Below are 23,174 nucleotides of genomic sequence, written 5' to 3' on the forward strand. Positions count from 1 at the left end.
TTCCAGCCTTATAACAGGAACAAATGGAAAACCAGCAACTTTTACATCCCCACCAGGGAACTGAGTAGGCAGGGCACACTGCCACCATGAATCCTGGAGAAAGAGGTGAATCCAGGGTCTTGGGACAGCTCTGTTCCCCTGAAGCAGAAGCAACAGGAGCCATCAACTGGTAGGAACACCTATTGGTAATGCTGATAAATTGCTGGTAAATCAGTGTGGGAGTGAGAAACTCCTGGGACAGAGCCCTGGAGAGCCCCGGCCCTCAGGCATCCTCCAGGAACCTTACTAGCTTCTCTTGCTGAAGAGCCAATGAAGATACCCTCATGGCTCAGGCAGGGGTTGGAGAAAGGTAACCATTGTGAAAAGAGCAACCATTCTCCAGAACAGAAACCTACTCTGCAAGGACAAGGATTTACCAGAGCCTTGTCCCTCGAGGGGGAAGGCGTTTCTCCTACTCCAGGCTCTTGTCTCATGCAAGGTGCTAGGGGTGGTGGAAAAGCAGGAAACAGCAGTGAAAGTCACACCCCAGCAATGCAGGCTCACTCAACACCATGATCTAATCACAGACCACAGAATCCTTCCTTCCTCTCTACTGTGCCACTAAACCAAAAAGCCTCCACACAACTCTAGAGAATTACAGCTGAAAGAGTTGAAGACACAAATTCCTTCTGGGCAAGAAATGAACATAAAGACATTATAGGAATCTGAAAGTTTCTGGCCTCTTTGGCAACAGAAAACACTAAAGATTTTGTGCTAATCTGACCAAACTTCTAGTCAGATGAGCACCAAATGTCACCAAATAAATGGCCTATTTACCTCAGTTCCTATTATTCAGTACACTATGTCTAGCTTTCAATCAAACATAATTATAAGGCATACATACTAAAAGAGAAGAAGAAACAAAGTCTAAGGACATAAAGCAAGCATTAGAATGAGACCTCAGATGATGAGGCTGTGGGAATTCAGATAGGGAACTTGAAACAAGTGTGATAGAGATGCTAAGGGTTATAGAGGTTATAGCTGAACAAGAATATTAAAGATAGATGATGTAAGCTGATGATGGAAATGATAAATAAGAAAAAAAAGAAAGACTGGAAATCAAAACCACTAAGATAAATGCTTAACACATTTGATGGGCTCACCAGTACCCTGCACATGACTGAGGAGAATATTAGTGCAGACAGGTCAGAAGAAACTTCTCGGGCAAAATTGCAAAGAGAAAAGAAAAACTGAAACAGAAATTTTAGGAACAACAGGGCAATTACAAAAGATAAACATACGCAATTGGAATAGGAGGAGGAGAAGCAAAATAGAACAGAGTTGAGGAAAGACTTCGAGTAATAGTGATGGAAAACTTTTCTAAAGTAATAGATACAGGGAGTTCGGAGAACATCAAACAAGGCAAATACCCAAAATCTACACCTAGAATCTTTCAAATTGCTGAAAATCAAAGCCAAAGAGATGGTGTTCAAAGAAATATATAATCTTATTCCTAGAGGAGCAAAGATAAGAATCTTAGTGGACTTCTCCTAAAATGTGCTAGAGAGAGAGTTGAGTAAAATTTTGAAATGTTGAAAGAAAAATCTACCAGCCTATAATCCTCTATCCAGTGTATCTTGGTTTGATATGGTGTGTCCTCCAAAAGCTCATGTGGGAGACAATTTGCAGGAATGTCAAAGGTGGAACAGTTGGATTGTGAGAGTTGTAGACCAATCAGTAGATGAATCCACTGATATGAATTAACCCAGTGATATGTGAACATAGGTGGGTCAACTAGGGGCATGCCTTTGGGGTTTATATTTTGTACCTGGTGAAATGAAGAGCGCTCTCTCTCTCTCTCTCTCTCTCTCTCTCTCTCTCTCTCTCTCTCTCTTTCCTGGCTGTCATGTTCTGAGCTGCTTTCCTCTGCCACCTTCTGCCCTCATGTTCTGACTCAGCTTGAGCCCAGCACTATGAAGTCAGATGATCATGGACTGAACCTCTGAAAATGTGAGCAAAAATAAATTTTTCCTCCTCTAAATTGTTCCTTGTTGGGTATTTTAGTCACAAGTGATGCAAAAGCTGACTAAAACAGTGAAATGATTCTTCAAAAGTGAAGCAGAAATAGAGTTTCTTGAATAAACAAAAACAAAGGGAATTTGTCACCAGCAACCTGCTCTGAGCAAATGTTCAAACAAGTTCTTCAAGGAGAAGAAAAATGATGTAGGTCAGAAACCTGGATATATATATATATATATGAAAAGGAGAGCACTGGAGAAGAAATGAAAGTGAAATGCCATCTTTTCTTTGTCTTATTCCTGATATAAAAGATAACCATGTGTTTGGAGTGGTAACAGTAACATATATTGGGTGATTATAGCAAAGAAAAAAGTGAAATTAATGAGACTATCATAGGGTACCTGCCCTACACATGAAAGGGTAGAGTATTATTTGAGGATGTTCTTATATTCTTATGATGTACATTGCAAACTCTAGGGCAACCACTAAACATCTGATAAAGGAGGATAGTTGATATTCTAAGAGAGGCAATAAAACGAAATCATATAAAATGCTCATATAACCAGAGAAATGGGAAAATGCATAAAGAACAAAGGCAAAATAGAGAAAGCAGTTATAAATACAACAAATACTACTCCAACTCTACCAATAATCACTTTCAATGTGACTAGTCTAAATATGCCAATTAAAAGAAAAAGTGTCAAACTGAATAAAGAAACAAGACTCCACCATATATTGTCTGTAAAAAAGCCACTTTTGATTATGAACACCCAGATACAATTAGAGATGCACTATGCCAACTAATCAATGGGAATCTGCAATAGTTATATTAATTTTACATAAAGTTCATTTCAGAAGATAGAAAATTATCAGCAATATAGAGGGACAAACTCCAAGAAGACATAGCAATTCTAAATATGTAAGGATTTTACAGAAATCTAAATATGTGACACCAAAACTGATATAACTCAAGGAGAAACTGACAAAATTCACTACTATATAATTGGAAACTTCCAAACACTTCTGTCAGGGCTTGATAGATGAAGCAGGCAGAAATTCAATAAGGATATAGTTGACCAGAATGGCGCTGTCAATCAACCTGATCTTATTGGAATTCTAAAATACTCTATCCCAAAAGAATAGAGTACACATTCTATTCAAGTTTACATAAAATTCAGAAAGGCACACCATGTCCTGTGTGTCATAAAATAGTCATCAATAAATTTAAGGTATTAGAAATCAAATAAAATATATTCTTATATCACAATGAAATTAAGCTGAAAATCTCCAATAGAAAGAGAACTGAAAAATCCCCAAATATTTGGGAATTCAATAATACATTTGTAAATAACATATGAGTAAAAATAGTCTCAAGGGTAATTTTTGAATGTTTTGAAATGAACAAAAGAAATTACAATTTATCAAAATTACACAATTTATCCAATGAACTGTGTAAGCATTTAGTGCACTTAGGGGAATTTATAGCACTGAACACAGATGAGAGAAGAAGGAGCTAAACAGTAATCTAGCTTTTAGAAGCCAAAGCAAAAGAGCAATTTAAGCCTAAAGCAAGCAAAAAGAAAAAAAAAAGAAAAATCAATAAAATTAAAAACAATAGAAAAGTTACTACAAACCACTCTATGCCCTCAAATTTGATAATTCAGCTAAAATGATGGGTTCCTTGACAAACTAAACTACTCATACTCACACAGAGAGAAATAGACAATGTGCATAGGTTTGTTTCTATTAAGGAAAATAAATTAAAAGCTAATAACCTTCTAAAAGAGAAAACATCGGGTTTCGTTGGGTTTGGTGGTGAATTCTATGAAAAATTTGAAAAAAGAAATGACCTCAGTGGTGTACTATTTCTCCATCATCTCTTCCAGAATATACTGGTTCATCAATTTGAATAAGTGTGCCATACTAACAAAAGGTGTAATAATAAGGCCAGCTGGGTGTAGAGTATAGGAGAACTATGTCTTTATATCTATGCAATTTTTCTTTAAATAAAAAAACTGTTCTATAAAAAAGTTTATTTTTTTAAACAAGAGCTGAAAGGAAAAATTGTCAAACCAGAATTCTATATCAAGCCAGAAAAACCAAACGACTACATAAACATGAATACATATAATGTGTGTATATATGTATATACTTTATATGTGTATATACTTTATATATTGAAATACATATATAAAGTATTAAGAGAAAATGGAGACAATTTCTGATAAAGGAATGCTGGGAGAACCCATCACTAGCAGACCCGTACTCCAAGAAACACTAAATGAAGGTCTCTGGATTAAAGGAAAGTGGTACCAGTAGATGATCAGATCCTCAGAAAGATATGAGTGCCAGAAATGGTAACTATGTAAAATATGCAGGAGCATAGTTTCAAACCATCACTTTTTCTCTTAATTCATTTAAAAATATCCTACAGTTTAAAGAAAAATGACAGCATCGTATGGTGGGATTTATCAGGTATGGAAATGGAATTCTTGTCAGAACTTTAGCATATAATAGGAGGTTAAAATTAGTATGGACTAGGCAAGTGTGGTGGCATGTATCTGCAATCCCAGAGACTCAGGCTGAGGCAGGAGTATCAAAGCCAGCTTCAGCAACTTAGCAAGGCCCTAAAAAATGTACTGAGACCCTGTCTCTAAAAATTAAAAAAAGGGAGGGGGCTGGGGATGTGGCTCAGTGATTAAGTGTCCCTGAGTACCCCCTTAGTGCCAAAAAAAATGATGGTCTTAGAAGTTTTTTACATTTTAAATAAAAACATAAACTCTTAAGTTGATGGTTAAAATTTAAGATTACAGAAAAGGAAGAACAGAAGAGCAAAGGTCAGATGGTAGAAACAGGAAACAAAGAGCAAAATATGAGGTCTAAGTCCAAATATATCAGTAATACATTGGACAGAATGAATTAAACACCCAGTTAAAAGGCAGAGATTATCAGAATGGGTCAAAAAAATCAAGACAATCATTTCTACAAGAGATGTGCTTAAAATCTAAAGATATAGATAGATTGAAAGTTAAAAAGTCAGGAAAATAATAATGCAAAAATGGAGAATGAAAAGTTGGAACTGCTGTATTAATATCAGATAAAATAAACTGTAAAAGTATTACCATAAATAGAAATCCTGAAGAAAGATATGACAATAATTAATACTACTGCACTTAGTAACAGAGCTTCAAAATATATAAAGCAAAAATCAACAGAATGAAAGGGAGAAACAGTTACCAACCATTGTGGGAGATTTTGATACCTGTCTCTTAGTAAATACATTAAATGGGCAAATAGAAGGTTGGAGGAACAGTATCAACTACCTCAGCCTAACTGACTTTATAGAATACAACACCCAACAACTACAGAACTCCTGTTCCCTTTAAGGGCACTTTATACTTTCATTGAAACAGATCACATTCTGGGCCATAAAACAATACTCTTACCAACAAATGGGATGGATTCAAACTCAGAATCTTCTTCTCAGCAAAGGGAATGATCAGTAATGTGAAGAGAGAGCTCACAGAGTGGCAGAACATCTTTATTACACGCACATCAGATAGAGCACTAACTTCCAGGATATATAAAGATCTCAAAAATCTTAACACCCCAAAACCAAGTAACCCAATCAATAAATGGACTAAGGAACTGAGCAGACAATTCTCAGAAGATGTAAGTTCATGAACAAATATGTGAAAAAAATGTTCAACATCTCTAGCAATTCAAGAAATACAAATCAAAACTACTCTCAGATTCCATCTCACTTCAGTCAGAATGGCAATTATCAAGAAGACAAGCAAAAATAAAAGTTGGTGAGGATGTGGGGGAAAAGACACACTCATAGATTGCTGGTAGAACTGCAAATTGATGTAACCAGCATGGAAAGCAGTATGGAGGTTCCTAAGAAAACTTGGAATGAAACCATCATTTGACCCAGTTACCCCACTTCTCAGTCTATTTTCAATGGACTTAAAATCAGCATACTACAGTGATGCAGCCACATCAATGCTCTAAAGTAGCTCAACTCACAAGAGTTTTACTATGGAACCAACCTACGTGTACTTCAACAGACGAACAGATAAAGAAAATGTGGTCAATATGCACAATGGAATATTACTCAGTTTTAAAGAAGAACGAAGTGATGGTATCTGCCAGTAAATGAGTGGAAGTGGAGAATATCACAGTAAGCAAAATAGGCCAATTCCAAAAACCATAGTTTAAATGTTTTCTCTGATATTTTGACACTGATTCACAATAAGGAGCGTGGCTATGGAAGAATAAAGTTACTCTGTATTAGGCAGAGGAGAGGTAAAGGAGGGGAGCCAGGTATGGGGTAAGAAGAAGAGTAGACATTATTACCCCAGGTGCATGTGTGACCACATGACTGATGTGACTCTACATCACGTACAACCAGAAACATGAGAAGCTATATTCCATTTGTGTATGATGTGTCAAAGTGCCTTCAACTGCCATGTATAACTAATTAGAACAAATAAAAGAAAAAGAAAAAAAGAATGGTGGCAGCCAGGGGTGGAGGAGGAGGAATGGGAATTCTTACTTACATGGTGGCAGAGCTTCTGTTTGAAGTGACAAAACTGTTCTGGAAACAGAAGGTTGTACAATATTGTGAGTTTAATTAATGCCTCTGAGTTGTCCACTTAACATGGCTAAAAGGGCAAATTTTATGGTACAAGCCTTTTACAACAATAAACACTTTATTATAATAGAGTTTTAAAATTTTTCTTTTCAGAAAATTAAAGAATAGGATGCCAGCAGCTGCAGCCAGCATGGCGGCTGAGCGCAAGACCAACTTCATGAAAGAACCTGATGCGCATGAAGTTCATGCAAAGGGGACTGGACTTGGAAACCAAGAAACAACTAGAGGAAGAAGAAAAGAAGATCATCAGTGAAGAGCACGGGAACTTGGATTTGCCAGAGCTTAAAGAGAAAGAGAGTGTCATAACAGAGGAGCAGAGCTTCTTTAGTGTGAAGATCTGTGTGGAGGAATGTCATTCAGAGGATTTAATCCTGAAGTTGAGAAATTGATGCTTCAGAGGAATGCTACGAATAAAGCCGAAGATGAAGATGAAGATGAGATAGTAGAGCTTGATGTGTCAGGTGAGGAAATGGCTAGAAGATATGAGACCTTGGGGGGGACAACTGGAAAAAAGTTTGCCAAGAAAAGAGACCATGCCAATTATGAAGAAGATGAAATTGGAGACATAGAACCAGTTAAAGCAAAGAAGATGTTCTTAAAGCCCCAAGATTAAAAATGATGCCTTAAAATATGTCTCGGGGTGGCCATGAGAACAGCAGACTTCGCAGCCCATCCCAGTGGCATCTTTTAGCTATTAACAGTTGATATTTATTTGCAAAGAGATGTGTAATTTTAGAAACAGACTGTGTTTGGAACAGGTATGTAATGGATGTTATACATCCTTTTCCAAATCAGGTTCGTCAAAAGCAGAAGTTGAGCCTACATCTTACAGATGTACATAGGCACTGCGTTCTTTTTATTTGGCTCTCCAGTCACTGACCTTGAATGGACTCCTATAGATTAATGCCAGTGTTTAAATTGCCTTTAAGATTATGCTTTACTTTAAAATATTAGTCATATAATCATGTCCAACTGATTCATACACTAATTTTGGAGTCAAATGTCATAGGAATTTATTATATGTACATTCATCAAGAGCAAACATGCCTCTCCAACCTGAAGTATTTGCATGCTACCAGGTTTTTCACTTTATGGTATTGTTTTTTGTTTAAGGCATTTAATTTTTTAAAAATGGTATGTTAATAAACATCTGTTTCCAAACACAAAAAAAAGAATAGGATGGCATTTCAGTAGTTTTTCTGGAGAACCCCCTTGGCCACCAAGGTGTGTGGTGTTAAACTTGTGAGTGGTTTCACCATATTCAGGAATGAGTGCTTCCAAAGAAAGGAAACAAAAAGTGCATAATTTAGAAGCAAAACATGTTCTTTCAACTAAGGCCTGAAGACTACTTATGAATACAATTGACTTAAACAACCCAAATTTTAAAACCTGCCCAAACCTCTCATAGTCACAACCATAACTTTCATAAGCTGTTTTGAAAACAGTTGTTTTTAATTGTTCTAAATTCTAAAAATTGACAGTTAAATAGCCCATTAATACACTCACACCAGCATCGAATGGACCTGATATTTGATAATATACCACAACAAACTATCATGAAATTAAACTTTTACTCCTGGCAGATGAAACCCTAAAATGTAGCAGCTGCTTATTGGTAGTGATCAATGAACAGTGAAATGAAAACTTTCTGTTGGTTATTCAAAAAGAGTCAATATTTCCCCCAAATTGCATCATTTCCAAATTTACCTCTAGTAATTCCCCGGCTGAACCTCTCCTCCACATCCACTTCAAGATATTTACTCAAGAAGTCCAGGAATGACGGGGAAATTTTTTCTGGGTTCGAAAGTCCTGGTGCTCCATTGGTGGCAATGAGGTGTAAGGCCTAAAAATAGAACAACGTCTGTGACACACTTTTTATGGGGGTGTGTGGAATATTGAGGATTGAACCCAGGGTGGCTTTACCAGTGAGCTACATCCCTAACCCTTCTTTTTAATTTTTGAGATAGGGTCTCACCAAATTCTTGAGGCTGGCCTTAAACTTGTGTTCCTCCCTCTTTAGCCTCTGGGATCACAGGTGTGCAACCATTGGGTATAGCATTTATGACATTTTTAAGGTAACTCAACAAGTGATAATGTAACTTATCAAGTTTATGGAACTATTGTGTGTGTGTATGTGTGTGTGTATGTGTGGTGTTAGAGCCAAACCCAAGGCCTTGTGCATGCTGGCAAAGCACTCTACCACTGAACAACATCTCTAACTACTCTGAATTCTGCAAAGACAATCACTATAAATACTACAGTGAGTAAAATGAGGTTATCATTATCTCTTTCTGCTTGAATTTTGTATCCTCCCTCTTCCCTTCCTTTATTGTTTCCCCTCCTCCTCCTACTCCTTCTTCGACTTCCCTCCTTTCCTCCCTCGCTCCTTTCTTTGCCCCCCCTTTCTTTGTAGGGGGTGGTGCAGGAATTGAACCCAGGAATATGCTAGGCAAATAAGTGCTCTACCACTGAGCTATACACTTTTCATTTATTTGGAGACAGGGTATCTCTAGGTTGCCCAGGCAGGCTCCAACTTGAAATCCCCCTGCCTGAGCCTCTCCAGAAGCTGAGATTACAGGCATGTGCCCCCAGGTCTGGAAGCTTCATCTTTTCTAGGTTGAAGTATAAATACAATACATTTGCTTAAAGAAAACAAAATCAACCTGGGGTGCATAAAAGAATAAAGAAAAATGATGACAATCCTTCTACCTATTAAACCTTCACAAGCTTTTTAAAAGTCACATTTCAAAACAATCTGGATCTACTGAAACTCTTTTCCTTCAAAAGCTATATGCCAGCTACATCATTCCTAAGAATTGACCATAAAATGATTCTAATGGCTAACTTCAATCGTGCCTTAATATGGGTGTTTTCATAATTTAACCAATCCCCTTTAGAAAATCTTTGTATTCTTTAATTTTTGATTATTACCTTTAAATTTCTAGAAGTGAAATTATTTCTAATTAATGGATTTTTTAGTATAAATTTTAGGTTTAAAAGTGAGCAGACAATAGGGACCCTCACTGAGTCACCTGTGACACAAAAAGAACACTTAAGGGATCTTGCTGACCTTCTTCAAAACTGAAAAGACAACTAGATAGCCTTGCAAATGCTTTTTCCAAATGCATACTGGGTCTTAAAATGTGGATCCTGAAATGTTCCCATGTTGGCCCCTCATTTTCTTATTGATATCTTGCATTACAGTGCAGTATACTTACTACAATGATACCTATTGTGGATACATATCTATATATTAATACACTTTTGTTGTTTTTTAGCGGTGCTGGGGCTTGAACCATGGGGACTCATGCATGCCAGGCAAGCATGCTACCACAAATGAACAAATACGAATGTACTTCTATTAATCCAAAGCTGACACTTGACATTACAGTTCACTCTTTGTATTGGGTTATATAATTCTATGGGATTTGAAAAATGAATATTGTCCTGTGTATCTACCATTATAACATCATACTGAATAAATTCACTGCCCTAAAAATCTACTACTCATCCTCTTCACACCCCTGAATCCCTGCAATCAATGATTTTTTAAAACTCCTCATACTTGAGATGTCCTAAACATTCATGTTAGACACTGCCCTAGCATGGATGAACACTTCTAGCCCACACGCTACACTTGCAATTGGAGAGCATCTAGCCCCTTTAGATGGAAGGGCACCACTAAGTACTATGCTCTTAAAGATCTTTCAGAGAATAATATGCCCACGCCATAGGCATGTAGTCAATTATCCATGTTATTTCCCTATCATAAATAAATAGATAAAATTCTTCCATGCCTTTTGGTGTTATGATACCTCAGTTTTTATCCATGAATACTATTCTATTGTATGGATGTAGCACATACATTGGATTTCTTTTGTTTATTTTGTGGTGCTGGGGATGGAACCAGGGCCTCAGCAGGCTAGGCAGGTGCTCTACCACTGAGCTCCACACAGTCCTCACATTCACTTTTTGAAACACATCTTGTTCCAGATTTGGCAAAATATGAATAAAGATGCTATAAACATTTTGCACAGGTTTTTGTGAGGACAGGTTTCAATGCATGGGATAAATACCTGGAAACACATTGCTGGGTTATATGTTAAGGTCATGTTTCATTTTTTGGGAAACTGAAAAAACCCTCTTCTGGAGTGGAGCCTCCCACTAGCAAAACAGGAGCATTCCTGTTGCTCCATCTCTCATTTTTCACTTTTTTATTCTTTCTTTCCTTAGTGATTAGGTAAGACTCCATCTTATTATTGAATGTTTGCATCTTTCAATGATCACACTCGACCATCCCATGACACACCATGTCACACAGGACAAGAATTTTAGGGTTGTTGTTCTTGGCCTGGATGCTCTTATTGTCATTTTATGTATGCATATCTCCTGCCTCCACTGTTATTTTTATTTAACTGGTTTTATCTTTTAAAGATACTTTTATAACAGACAGACATTTATTTATTCAGGTAGGTAGAGGTACTTTTGACTTTACTGTATTTGAGGAAGCTGTTATTTAGCTTTTGGGAGATAGATTTCTGGGTTGGTTTTTTCTATTAGAACTTCATTACACATCATGAAAACCCTTGAAAATTTCTCACAGCTCACTGATGCTATTGCATTTAAAAACTATTTTCATTTCTATCATTATGTTTCACTGTGGTAGTTTCCACTACAGTAATCTATCATTTTTTTTTATGGGTGAAAAAATTGTAATTTAGTGAAACTCAACTCAAAAAATATAAGATGCTGTAGTGTACAATATATTACACAAAGCACCCTTGGGTGCACGTTCAAGTCAAGTAAGAACTCCATATCCCTTTCCCTAGCCCTCCTACCCTGGTACCTTAAGTATTTGTCTCATATACAATCATGCACACTTAATTTGAAAAAGGAAGCCCCAGTATATTTTAATGTATTAATTAGCAGCAAACAAGAGTACAGTTCCATTTTTTTTTAATAAACAAACAAACAAAAAACCCAATCAATAAACCAACTGGAGAGCTAATGGACTCAGTCAATACTGCTGACATAGATATTATACATTCATGTAAATACACAGCCTATTCTACCCTAAACAACGCTGTGGCTGGTTCTCAGCCTTTGTTCATGTTGGCAATTGTCCCCATGTTGCAGTGATGGAGCCAGTCTGTTTCTGAAACAAAATTGTCATTTAGGAACTTCCTACACAAAGCTCATCTGTCTTATTTTGTTGGAAACAAGTCGAAAATTGGTGTGGAAAACTTCGATCTTTCAAGGATTACCACTGGCCGAAGATAATGAAGCTGTTTTAAGGCAAGCTCTCCACAGTCTGTTAATGCTTTGTCCAATATAACCCTCAGGTTTTCCAAAGAAGGAACTTTTGTTGTTTCAGCTACTATTAATGGTGGGATTGCAGTCAAGTTCTCATGAACTGTAGAGTCACTGGAAGAATGAGGTATGTCAACTTCAGGGTCGTTGTTATTAACTATATTATTTGTCGTAACATCCCGTTAAGACATTACTGGGTGGTGAAGAATTATTTAATGTTAAGTGCTCTGAAGACTCCCAATCATCAAAATCATCCTCTTTCTCTTCACTTTCCTGAATAAATTTCAGAAATGAAGATTCAAATCCCATAGGTTTGTAAGCCTTCAAATCAAATGACCTGGGCTGTGAATGTTTCCTAAAACTCTCTTTTGGGACATGGGTTGAATTTTTTACAGTGTTTTCTTGCCCTGAACTGTGCTGCCCAGTTTCTTCATCTTTGATCCTTGCTAAAGGCAGCTGGAAACTTGGGAAATAAGTCCCACTTTCAGTCCCACTGGGATTAGATATGGAATTTTCTATTTTACAGGGAGGAGACTGAACTATATTACATTGTTCCAGAGAAGTGGTTTCTGAACTATGGTTACATTTCAAAGTTCCTCTGTAGAGCAGAGTGTCTGTATCAAATGCTGGGTTGCTTTCTGCACACCCTTTCTGACCACTATCCCTTTCAGATGGTTGAGAAGAATCAGTGTTCTGGAGGGGTGCCTTACTGTCACCCAGGGAATGGCTGTGCTTCATGTGCTCTGATTCACAGCTTATATTTTCTTCTTTCTTTATACAGAGCTCTGCTTCAGAAGGAGGCTCCTCCTTTATTTTGGTACCGTACTTAACACAAACAACAAGGTTTTCCATCTGTTGCTCTAAATAGGCACTGCTCATCTGATGAGTACGTTTGTAATGCCTCACTATGCTGCTCTCCAATTTTACCACAGATAAACATCCCTGAACCATGCAGGGGTACTGTGTGTGCTCAGACTGTTCTACACACATATGGAGGGCTTCAGCTCTTGTTTTAAAACTAATTGGAGCTTTCTTTTCTTTGATTAAACCACATTTTTTAGATTTAGCATTAAATGACCTCCTGGTAGTCTGATATTCGTGCCCCTGTGTGTGAGCTGTTTGACATACCTTTTCACTTCTTAGTAGCTTTTCATTTGCTACTTCTTGGCTTCTGAATAGATCATCATAATAGTCCTTATGTCTGTAATATACATGTTGTGAGTAATTACTGCAATGGGTGAAAATCTGGCCACAGCCATTAAGATCACAATGAATTTCATAATCTGAATGTATTTCTCCTTCAATATTATGCTGTTCCATCAAGTGGTGTTTCAATTTGCTGAATGTATAAAACACAGCAGGGCATTGAGGCTGGTTACAGGAAAACCTTGCTACAGGTTCAGTTTCAGAAAGTACTTTAGGCTCTTCAATATGGTCTAGGTTATGAGAGTCACTACAGTGCTTAGCAAGAGCTTTGGAACATAGGCAACGTTTGTTACATTCCTTATATTTGCAAGCAAATATCTTTTTTACATTTTACAAGTTCCCTTTTGGTTCTTGCTTTGTTTTTTTCTAAACATAATTGTTCTTTGTTGTACTGATGTACAGTTCTGTAATGGCGAATTAAGCCTTTTAGATTAGTGAATGAAGAATTGCAAGTTTTATGGATACAATGGAATGGTTTATGGTATTTATTCAAAATATAGCACAGGTTTCCTTTAGCAACAGTTCGCCTGCTACCTCTCCCCTCTCTTCCTTCTCCTTCTTCTCTATGGCTGCCTATTGGTGATTAGATATCAGATGTTTTACTTTCTGTTTCTTCACAAGATGACTCCAAATCTGTTTCTGAACTGCATTCATCCTTTTTAGAATGATAACATGGCTTCTCAGAGTTGCTGCTGGGATCACCTCCAAGTTCTGTAGAACAATCACCTTTCAACCTATCTACTGAGCATGGGCCTTCATGATCGTATTTTTCATTGTCTAAAAGTTTGTGAGTTGCTCTGTCACTGCCAATTTGATGTTTATTTTTATAATGAATCCTAAGGTGTGTTTTTCTTGAAAATGACCTTTGGCAAATATGTCATTAGAATGGGGAATACGGATGTTGAAACATTGTTAACTGAAGGACTTTTTCTTTTGAATAATTATGCTTTCTAAGATAATGCATTAACAAAGCTTCTCTGGTCACAAATTCATATTTGCATCCTTGAAGCTCACAGAAAAAAGGCTTAGCCGCCAACTGTGCAAGGTACTGACTTGGCACATTTTCATCTTGATTCTGAAAATTAAAGTCTGAGATAGTAGATGAAACCGATTGAAGAGACTTAGCACCACTGGATGGGTAACCCTGCAATGACCCTGAGAAAGATCCATGTGCTATTGAGTTTTTCAAGCTTAAATGTTTCAAACGTAACAGAAGTTCCAACATAGTATCTTCTGTACATGGCCTTTTAGAAGTACAAATGGAAGCTTCTGAGGAATAACCTTGAGGCTCTCGCTTACATTTAATATGAATGTTGTGATCTAAACCTTCATCTGGGGAGTCACTGTTTGTATCTGAACTAGGTTTAGGATCTACATCAAACTTTGTCTGATTATGTTCATTACCCAACAGGGAAAGAGATCTGTCTTTATCTTTTTGGGTTTGAAATGGTATGGACGTACCTTCCGCAGGTCCTTCTGCATCCCTCTTGCATTTTTGTATGTGGAACTGCAGCCATCAAAACCACAGGTAAACTTAGTCCCATCAAAACAAACTGTCATACTGGAACATTTTTCTTTCAAATTGAAGGCACAAATACCTTCTCATGAGATAATAATATGTCCTGCATGGTTTCAGAGTGATCCAGTGTGTCAATTAACTCTTCATTTAATGAAGCTGAAGAACTGTGACTTAAATGATCACTAGAATTACTGTCACTGTTTTCTTTCAGATTTTCTGCAGTTTCTGTATCTATCTGAGAACTAGCTGTTCCTGCACAGAAAAGAAGATCTTCAGGTAAATGTGATCTATCAGTTTGGTCGAGTAGATGGTGCTGAGCAACACAATCTTGTTTTTCACCTGCTACAGACTCCTCAAGTTTCACTGATTTCTTTATGCCTCCATTTGAACGTTCAACATTATGCATTGAGAGGTGATTCTGGTATTCAATTTTGGAATAATAGAACTTTTTGCAGCCAAGAACGTTGCAAGTGTAAGATGCATCCCTAAAATGTTGTGCTTCATGATGGTAAAGCTGTCCTAAGTCACTGAAAACAATATTATAGCCATTTAATTCACATTTATAACGAAGATCATCATGTTTTTGTTTATGATTAAGTAGTTCATTCACGGATCCAAACCTAGTATAACAGTCTATAGACACACACATATAAGGTTAGGGACCACAATGCACTTGTTCATGTTCTCGCAGGTGAAAAGCAGACATGAAATGCCGTCGACAATAAGTACACTTCTCTCTTCTATTTTTCATATCCAAGTAGTGCTTGGCATTTTCATCATTATTTTGGTGTTCAGCTTTAAGATGCACACTTAAGTATTTAAATTGTTTAAACACACGGGAACAGTCTGTCCTGGGACATGGGTACAAGTCTCTGTCTTGCAGGTGGCAATCTTCTAATTTGCTGAATGTGACATATTCATGAGATTCTCCTTTGGCTTGTTCATTCAATGACTGATTTTGCTCCAGGGTTGCAGAGGGGCTCTTGGGACAAATACTCTTTTGAGAGCCTTTTAAAAGTAATTTCTTTCTAGAGCATTCCCTTCTGCTTGGTGGCATTTTAACATGTTCCATTACATGAGGAATAAATATTTCTTTTCTCTTGAACTTTCTAATACAAACTGGACAGGTGTAAATTCCATCTTCTATATGCATTTTAGAATGATGAAGAATCCTGGCCTCTATACATTCCCGCTTATATAACAAACAGAAAAACTTATACTGAAGCCATGTCTGGTATCTTTCAGAAGAGCCAATGGGTTTTTTGTCTCTTTTCTCCTTATGCTGATCTGTCAAATCTCTTCTTCTAAATTGTTTATCTTCTTTACCTTCATCATAGTCACTGAGAAATGACTCTAAAACATCTGTGTCATTAATTGACATTTCATAGCCACTTAAATCATCACCAGAATCTGAGGCTTCTTGTCCTAGGAGTTGGTGGCAGTGTCGTTTTAAAGTTTTCCAGTCCTAAAATTCAGGATCAAAAGGCCAGAGGGCTTTTAAAGCTAATAACAACTCACATCGAAGAGAATTTGGAACGCCGGAGATGCATTTTCTTCATCAAATTTTTGATCTGGTTGCAAATATAGTTCTTCCAACATATTAAATCCATCCAAACTGGGTTCAAGTAAGAATTCTGTAAGCTGACAGGCTCGTCTAACTTCTAAATCCTCTGGTAAAAGACAGGAAATTGTTTTACAAACTGATGCCTTCATCTCCTCATCCTCACTTGACTTGAGTTGAAGAGCTCTGACATATAATAAAATTGACACCCCAAGACCAGCATCTTGTGCTTCAGTCTGTATAACTCTAATCAAGCAAAACAAATGCTGCTGTGTTTTAGCTATGACACCAAATTGGTGATAGCACTCCAAAAAAGTATCTTCTTTTAATTAAGAAGGGTTAATTCTTCTTTGCAGTTTACTCCAGAAGAGAGTCAGCTCCCATGAACAAGACACACTTGCAGTTTGGAGCTGCTGGGTAAGATAAGTCGTACAAAGAACAAATGCTGTGTTGTCTTGACCCTCAGATTCCAGATTACATATGATGTCTAGTACTTCCTTGCAGTTGACCTTTGCAATCTCCTTAATAGCATCTTCATTAGGGAGCATGGAACATAAACATGTGATATAAGCTTGCTGAAAAGATGACACATGTGAAATCTCTTTAGATTCTGCACATAGTTTTGATAAAGCAGTAGCCTGGGGAATGCAGTTAGATTTCAACAAATGTTTCTCATTTCTAGAAAGGAAGGTCCTTCTTGTGCAATCAATTTATTGACAAGGATTCCAAAGCCAGTGGTGCTCTTTCCTCTAAACCAGGCATTTCTCAAAGTGTGTTCCACTGACCAAAAGACCTGAGAGGTAGTCCTTCTTCTGTTTCTACTGGCTGTTGAGACAGAATTTTAAGAAGAATTAGGTTTTTCCACACCCCTTCTTGGGTAACATGAACCAATATTTGTAGGTTATTATTTCCAAATTCCAACAATGTATTATGTGACTCCTGTAGAGACTGAAGGAATGGTACCCAGACTTCACAAGGCAGTTCACTTTCAGACACTGAAAGCAGTAATTCAAAACAACTCCTACCAAAAACAAAAACAAAAAAAAAGTACTAACCTGCCGAGCACTAAGAGGACATCTTCACATTCAGTAGTCAAAAATGGACGTGCACTGGCAAAACTTTGGATGGCAAGTCGATACACCTCCAGAAGATACACACTATGTTCTGATGCATTCTTGTTGCTTGCATATTGCAATAAAGTCTGGCAGAAGCTCCGGGGCAGTAGTTCAAAGATGAGACCTCAGACACCTCCTGCTCCCTCAGCTCTGTCTCCAGTTGCCACAAACACGATCGGAGGCCCGGAGCTCCCGGCGCCGGAGATGCAGGGCGATGACCCCGAGCCATGGACTCTGTTTCGGCTCCTTCTCGGGCTCCCGCTACCGCTGGAGCCTCAGCGCCGGCCCTGACAGCCTCTTCCCCCCGCCAGTAATCTCTCATTAATCCAGTCTCAAATATTATAGTTTCCATAGAGTGTTAGCTTTGTGTCACCAAAATACCTGACAAGAAAACCTTGGAGGAGCAGGTATCTTGGCTCACAGTTTCAGAGGTTTAGTCCATGGTGCGCTGACTCCACTGCCTGGGGCTCAGGGTGAAGCAGACCATCCTGGCGGAAGGGCATGGGGGAGGAGAGCTGTGCTCAAAGTGACCGGGAAGCATCGAAGCAGAGGAGGGGAAAAGGGGTTCAGGGCCCAAAACCCTTTGAGGGCAGCCTCCAGTGTCCCATCTGCTGCAGCCACCCTCCTACAGCGACCACTTCGCCCATTCAAACGAGGGGAGAGTGATTAGGTTATGATGGTCACAATCCTATCATTTCACTTACAAATATCCCTGCATTAACACAGGAGCTTTTCAGGGACACTTCACACCCAAACCACAACACATAACTAAGCTTAATTTGGGTCTTTTAAAAATAGGCCTTCCATATGCCTAACTTTTTAAAGCCTGAAACATAATTATAAAAATTATTTTCATGACCTTGTGTGCTAATTCTTTTATCTGTGTCAGGTATGGGTTGATTTCACCTGAATATTTTCTCCTCATTATGAACTACATTAATTATTCTACCCCTTTGTCTTTCTGTTAAAGCTTTGACTGGAGGTCTGGGGGCCTGTTGGCTCCTGGCCACTTCTGGATTCCTATAAATATTCTCTGGCTTTTTTTCCCCACACAGATCAAGGCTTCTTTTATTTGAATGACTGGTCTATGTAAGTAAGAAGGCCACACAGGAGGTAGAGCTTCATTTCTGGGCCACTTCATCTTTGGACAGTCTTGATGATCTCCTCCTCCTTTCTTGGCCTGGAGATGCTCTTCACAAAGGTGGTTGCCTTCCCTGGTTGCAGACCCATGGGCCTCAGCTGGGTCAGTCAGGATTCTCACAGGCCTTATCTGCCTTCAGCTTATGGACACGTTCCATGAGAATCTGCTTTGTTTGAGGCCATGTTCCTTCATCTCCAGGTACAGGCTCTGGTACAAGTAGACATCTCTAGATTCGTGGTATCTTGGGAGAACCTGTTGCACAACACTCACCCTTCTCCTCTGGGTTACCTATTCTAACCTATGCTCATGTGACTGCTCTACCTGCAGGCCAAGGTGTTTTTCCAGACTGAGCCCAGGAAATGGACAGTAGCAAGCTCATGGATGACCAGCCCATCTTTGATCACCTTCTGGATCTACTGATAGTTGGCGCCATTTGGGATTTAGCTGGTTTCACTACTCAGATCCACAGTAGAGGATGCTGAAGACAAGCCCCTTCTGAGGCATGAGTAGAACTATGGTTGTGGTTGTGGCCCTAAAAATATTCTTGAGCTTTGTTCTGGGATACAGTTTTAAGCTATTTGGGTCTTATTTGTAAGATTTGTTAGGTGGGACTGAAACAGTGTTTAAGGGTAGTTATTTCCCATCATTGAGACAAGACTCTTTTCAGTCTTCTACACAATATCTTGTGAGTGATAAGGTTTTCCACCGTGGCTGGTAGAAACAGGCACTACTCCCAAGTCTACACATGTGGCAGGTGCTGTTCCTTCCAATCTTGTTCTTCTGATCTGGGGGTCTCACCATGTTGCCCAGACTTGAGCTCGAGTGATCCTCAACCTTCCAACTAGCTGGGACTGTGGTTGTGCACCATCATGCTCAGCCCCAGGATTTATTCCTACTGATGGAGATTGAACCGAGGACCTTGTGCAGGCCAGGCAAGCACTCTGCCACTGAACTACACCTCAGCCCAGTTCTTGCCAATCTTATCAGATTTGTAACGCCTCAGTCTTTACAATGGCTCTTCACACCAATCTCTGTTGAATGCTTAAGAGGGCCCTCCAAAGATCTCGAGCATCTCCATCTTTCCTCTTTCACAGCTTTTCCAGCAATGTCCCAATCTGGGTTGTTCCTCTCTGTACATGGCCTGGAAACTGGGGCAGTGGTAGGGTTCACTTCAGTTAATACTCACTTTTTGACATCACTGTCCTTCATTCAAAATCTGGTAGTGTCTTGAAAATCACTGTTTCATATAATCTAGTTTCTTGGTGTCGCTTCCAGCAAAAAGGGTTAAGTTGGTCCCTGTTACCCATTCATCAAGTTTTCACCAATATTACATCTCAACTGATCAAGTCTCAGTGTAACTGTGGTTTCTGCCAAGCTGATCTCTCCCTCACTTCTTGCCTATAGATTTCAGGGCGTATCTTTATCTAGATTTCCCTGTCTTTCCTGCCATTCCTTCTTGGTCTCCTTGCTGCTCTGCCTCATCAACTCTTAGTTGTAGACTCTGTCAGGAAGCCAGGTAAATATTTATCCATCTATACCCACTTGACCCTGTGACCTCATCTTGCCTGGCAGCTGTAGGAAACATCTGTAGCTAAGGAGCCTCAATTTTATCTCTCTAATCTGGATCCAGGACTTGCATACCCAACAGCCTCATCAACATATCCACTTGAACATCTTTCTAGGTCTAGTCTTCACTTTTACATGTCTTAAACAAGTTAAAATGTTGTCAACTGAACTCCCAATTTCATCCTAACCCCTCTACCCTTCTTGCAGTCAGTCCTTCCCATCTCAACTAAGGGAAGCTTCAAGTTCATCATTCTCATTCTTAGGCCATAACTCTTGGAACTCTCCTCAACTCCTCTTTTACATAGATGCTCCTTTCAAAATACACCCAGAATCTAACTGTTTTTTTTTCATTACCTCCACTGATGCCATTCTTGTCAACATTACTGTCATTTTTCATCTGAATTATTGCAACAGCTTCCTAATTGGTCTTCCTGCTTCTGCCTTGGCCTTCCTTGAGAATCTCTTCTGAACAAATTGACCAGAGTGAGCCTCTTAAAATTTAAGTATCACCATTTCACGCCTCTGCTCAGAACTTTCCACTGGTTTTCCCATTCTGTGGAAGCCAGAAGCCCCACAAAGCAATACCCAGGGCCTCCCCTCACTGACCCTCACCGCCTACTGCTTGCTCAGTGCACTGTGACTCTGCTAAAGCCCTTCAGGACCTTTCACTGCTCCAGGAACATTCCTGCCTCAGGGCTTTTGGACTTGCTGTCTCTTCTGCTTGCCATGCTCTTCCCTAGGTAAATAAGCACCACTCTCACATCCTCTGTCCAAATGTCACCTCAGTGAAGCCCTCCATAAGGACCGTTTTAAAAACAAACCCCTGACGCTCTCTCTCCTGCTAGTCATGGACTCTTTAAGTGCTGGACTTAAAGACTTTCCCTTCTTGTTTCTCTCCTTCCACTAGAATGTAGGTTCTATAGGGCAGGAATTTTTGTGAGTTCTCTAGGCAGCAACTTAAACCAGTGTCTAGCACAAGGCAGGGACTTAATTCAATATTGGCTAAATAAATATATGAAATGAAAGGGTTTTGAAAATTGCTCTGAAAAGTGTTCTAAATAAATCTCCTATTAAAACTATTTTAACTGCTTACTTCAACTGGATTCTTTGGCAATGGGGCAAAACACATTCAGGAAAGAATATGCAAATCCAATTCCCTCTGTTTTCTGGCCTGTTTTCCTAAGTATAATACTTTCAAGGGTCAATGTGTACATGTGTCAGAACTTCCTTCCCTTTTATGGCCAAATAATATTCTACTGCTCATTACATGACACATAATTGGGTTGTTTCCACTTTTTCCTATTCTAAATAACACTGCTGTGAACACTTTGTGCACGTTTTGTGTAGACATGTGCTTTTATTGCCTTTTTTTTTTTCTTTTGGCAGTGCTGTGGACTGACCCAGGGCCTGCTGGGCACTCTACCATTGAGCTACATCTCCCACTCCATGGACAGATGCTTTTTTAAAATTTCTTTTATTTAATTTTCTTTTTTTTATGTGGTGCTGAGGATCGAACACAATGCCCCATGCATGCAAGACAAGCACGCTACCAAGATCCACAATCCCAGCCTTGGACATATGCTTTTAATTCTGTTGGATATATACCTAGTAGTAGAATTGCTAGGTCATATGGTAACCCAATATTAACTTTCTGAGGAACTGTGAAGTTGTTTCTAAAGCAGTGCAACCTTTTCCATTCCCACCAGCAATATATGAGAGTTCCAATCATTTTTTCATTTTTATTTCCATAGTACTAGGAATTGAACTCAGAAGTGTTCTATCTCTAAGTTACATCCATGGTGTTTTTCTGTTTTGACACAGAGTTTGGTGAAGTTGCCCAGGCTGGCCTCAATCTTGCAATCCTCCTAACTCAGCCTCCCAAATCCCTGGGATTACAGCTGTTGCCTGGCCAACAATTCCAATTTTCCCACATTCTTACCAGCACTGATTATTGTCTGACATTAGGTGTAAAGAGGTACCCTGTGGTTCTGATTTGTATTTCCTTAATTACTAATGGAGTTGGGCCACACATGGTCATTGTAAAGGAGATGGGAGGATGGTTGAAATTCACCTCAGTTGCAAGAATATTTACTTGTTCAAAGTCTACTCTGTTTGGAAATGGCTTGAACACTGTCAGTGATACAGCTTTCTCAGAGGAGTCATCTTGCTTTTCTCTTTTCTGGACCTTGGGGATCAGAGACTGAAGTTCAAAGTGGATAACTTAATGGGTAAGAAAAGTACCTTCACTGTGTAGAGAGAGGCACATACCTAGGAGACTTCAACTATGTAGAAGGGTGAGTCCATGCTTACTTACACCCCAAACAGGAAACCATACAGCGACTAACAAACAACTACACTCTTTAGCTAACACGGTCAGCTCTGTAACTCAGAAGCAGTGTGACTTGTAGATACAAAGTAAGGGCAGAGGTTAGATTTTATCAAATTTTGATCCTAAATTCTTGGCCAATGAACAACACAAGGGAAGTTCCAACTGCACTTTAAGGGAAAGTATTGTTCTTGCAGTGAAGCTGGTGTTACACTGGTCTTACCTGTGTGGGATCTTCTTTCATGTAGGGAGGCTCTCCTTCCAGCATCTCAATGGCCATGATCCCTAGCGACCAGATGTCGATTTTAGGGCCATAAGCTTTCCCCATAACCATTTCTGGTGCCATCCAGTAGGGTGTTCCACGCATGCCAGTGCATGTATTCTGCTCAGAGGTGAGATGAGCACAAAACCCAAAGTCGGCTAAGAAACAAACAAAAACAAAACATCTAGAGTTAATAGCTTCCAGATATGGTTTTGTTAAAGAGTTCACCTCAGATGACATAATTGCATTTGGACTATTTGGGCTTATTTATTTTTATTAAAAGAATTTAATAATAAGGTTATCCAGACTGGGATTAGAATACTTTGGTGATGTTATATACTGCCACTTTTTGCTTCTTCTTCCTACAACAGAGTGCAGATTATTAGGTGGGCATTTATTCTCAGTAATACATATTTTATCCTAAAAGTTTTAGTAAAATTGAAAGAGATCCAAAAAGGGGAGAAAATCACTGAAGGTGGACATCAAACCCAAATGAAATGAATCAGGCAAACA

General features: G+C 38.8%; 2 pseudogenes across 1 annotated transcript; one reads left to right on the forward strand and one right to left on the reverse strand.

Moving 5' to 3' along the window:
* Positions 1-6,785: 6,785 nt before the first annotated feature.
* Positions 6,786-7,504, forward strand: LOC144372242 (M-phase phosphoprotein 6 pseudogene; annotated as a pseudogene).
* Positions 7,505-11,594: 4,090 nt separating this feature from the next.
* On the reverse strand, positions 11,595-22,754 carry LOC120890969 (zinc finger protein Rlf-like; annotated as a pseudogene). The gene is made up of 3 exons (XR_013432296.1): positions 22,623-22,754; positions 17,059-17,854; positions 11,595-16,969 (listed from the first exon to the last, which is right to left on the reverse strand). The product of XR_013432296.1 is annotated as a zinc finger protein Rlf-like (transcript).
* Between the last annotated feature and the right edge of the window lie 420 nt (positions 22,755-23,174).

The sequence above is a fragment of the Ictidomys tridecemlineatus genome (genome assembly GCF_052094955.1).
Source record: "Ictidomys tridecemlineatus isolate mIctTri1 chromosome 3 unlocalized genomic scaffold, mIctTri1.hap1 SUPER_3_unloc_1, whole genome shotgun sequence".
Taxonomy (NCBI): Eukaryota; Metazoa; Chordata; class Mammalia; order Rodentia; family Sciuridae; genus Ictidomys; species Ictidomys tridecemlineatus.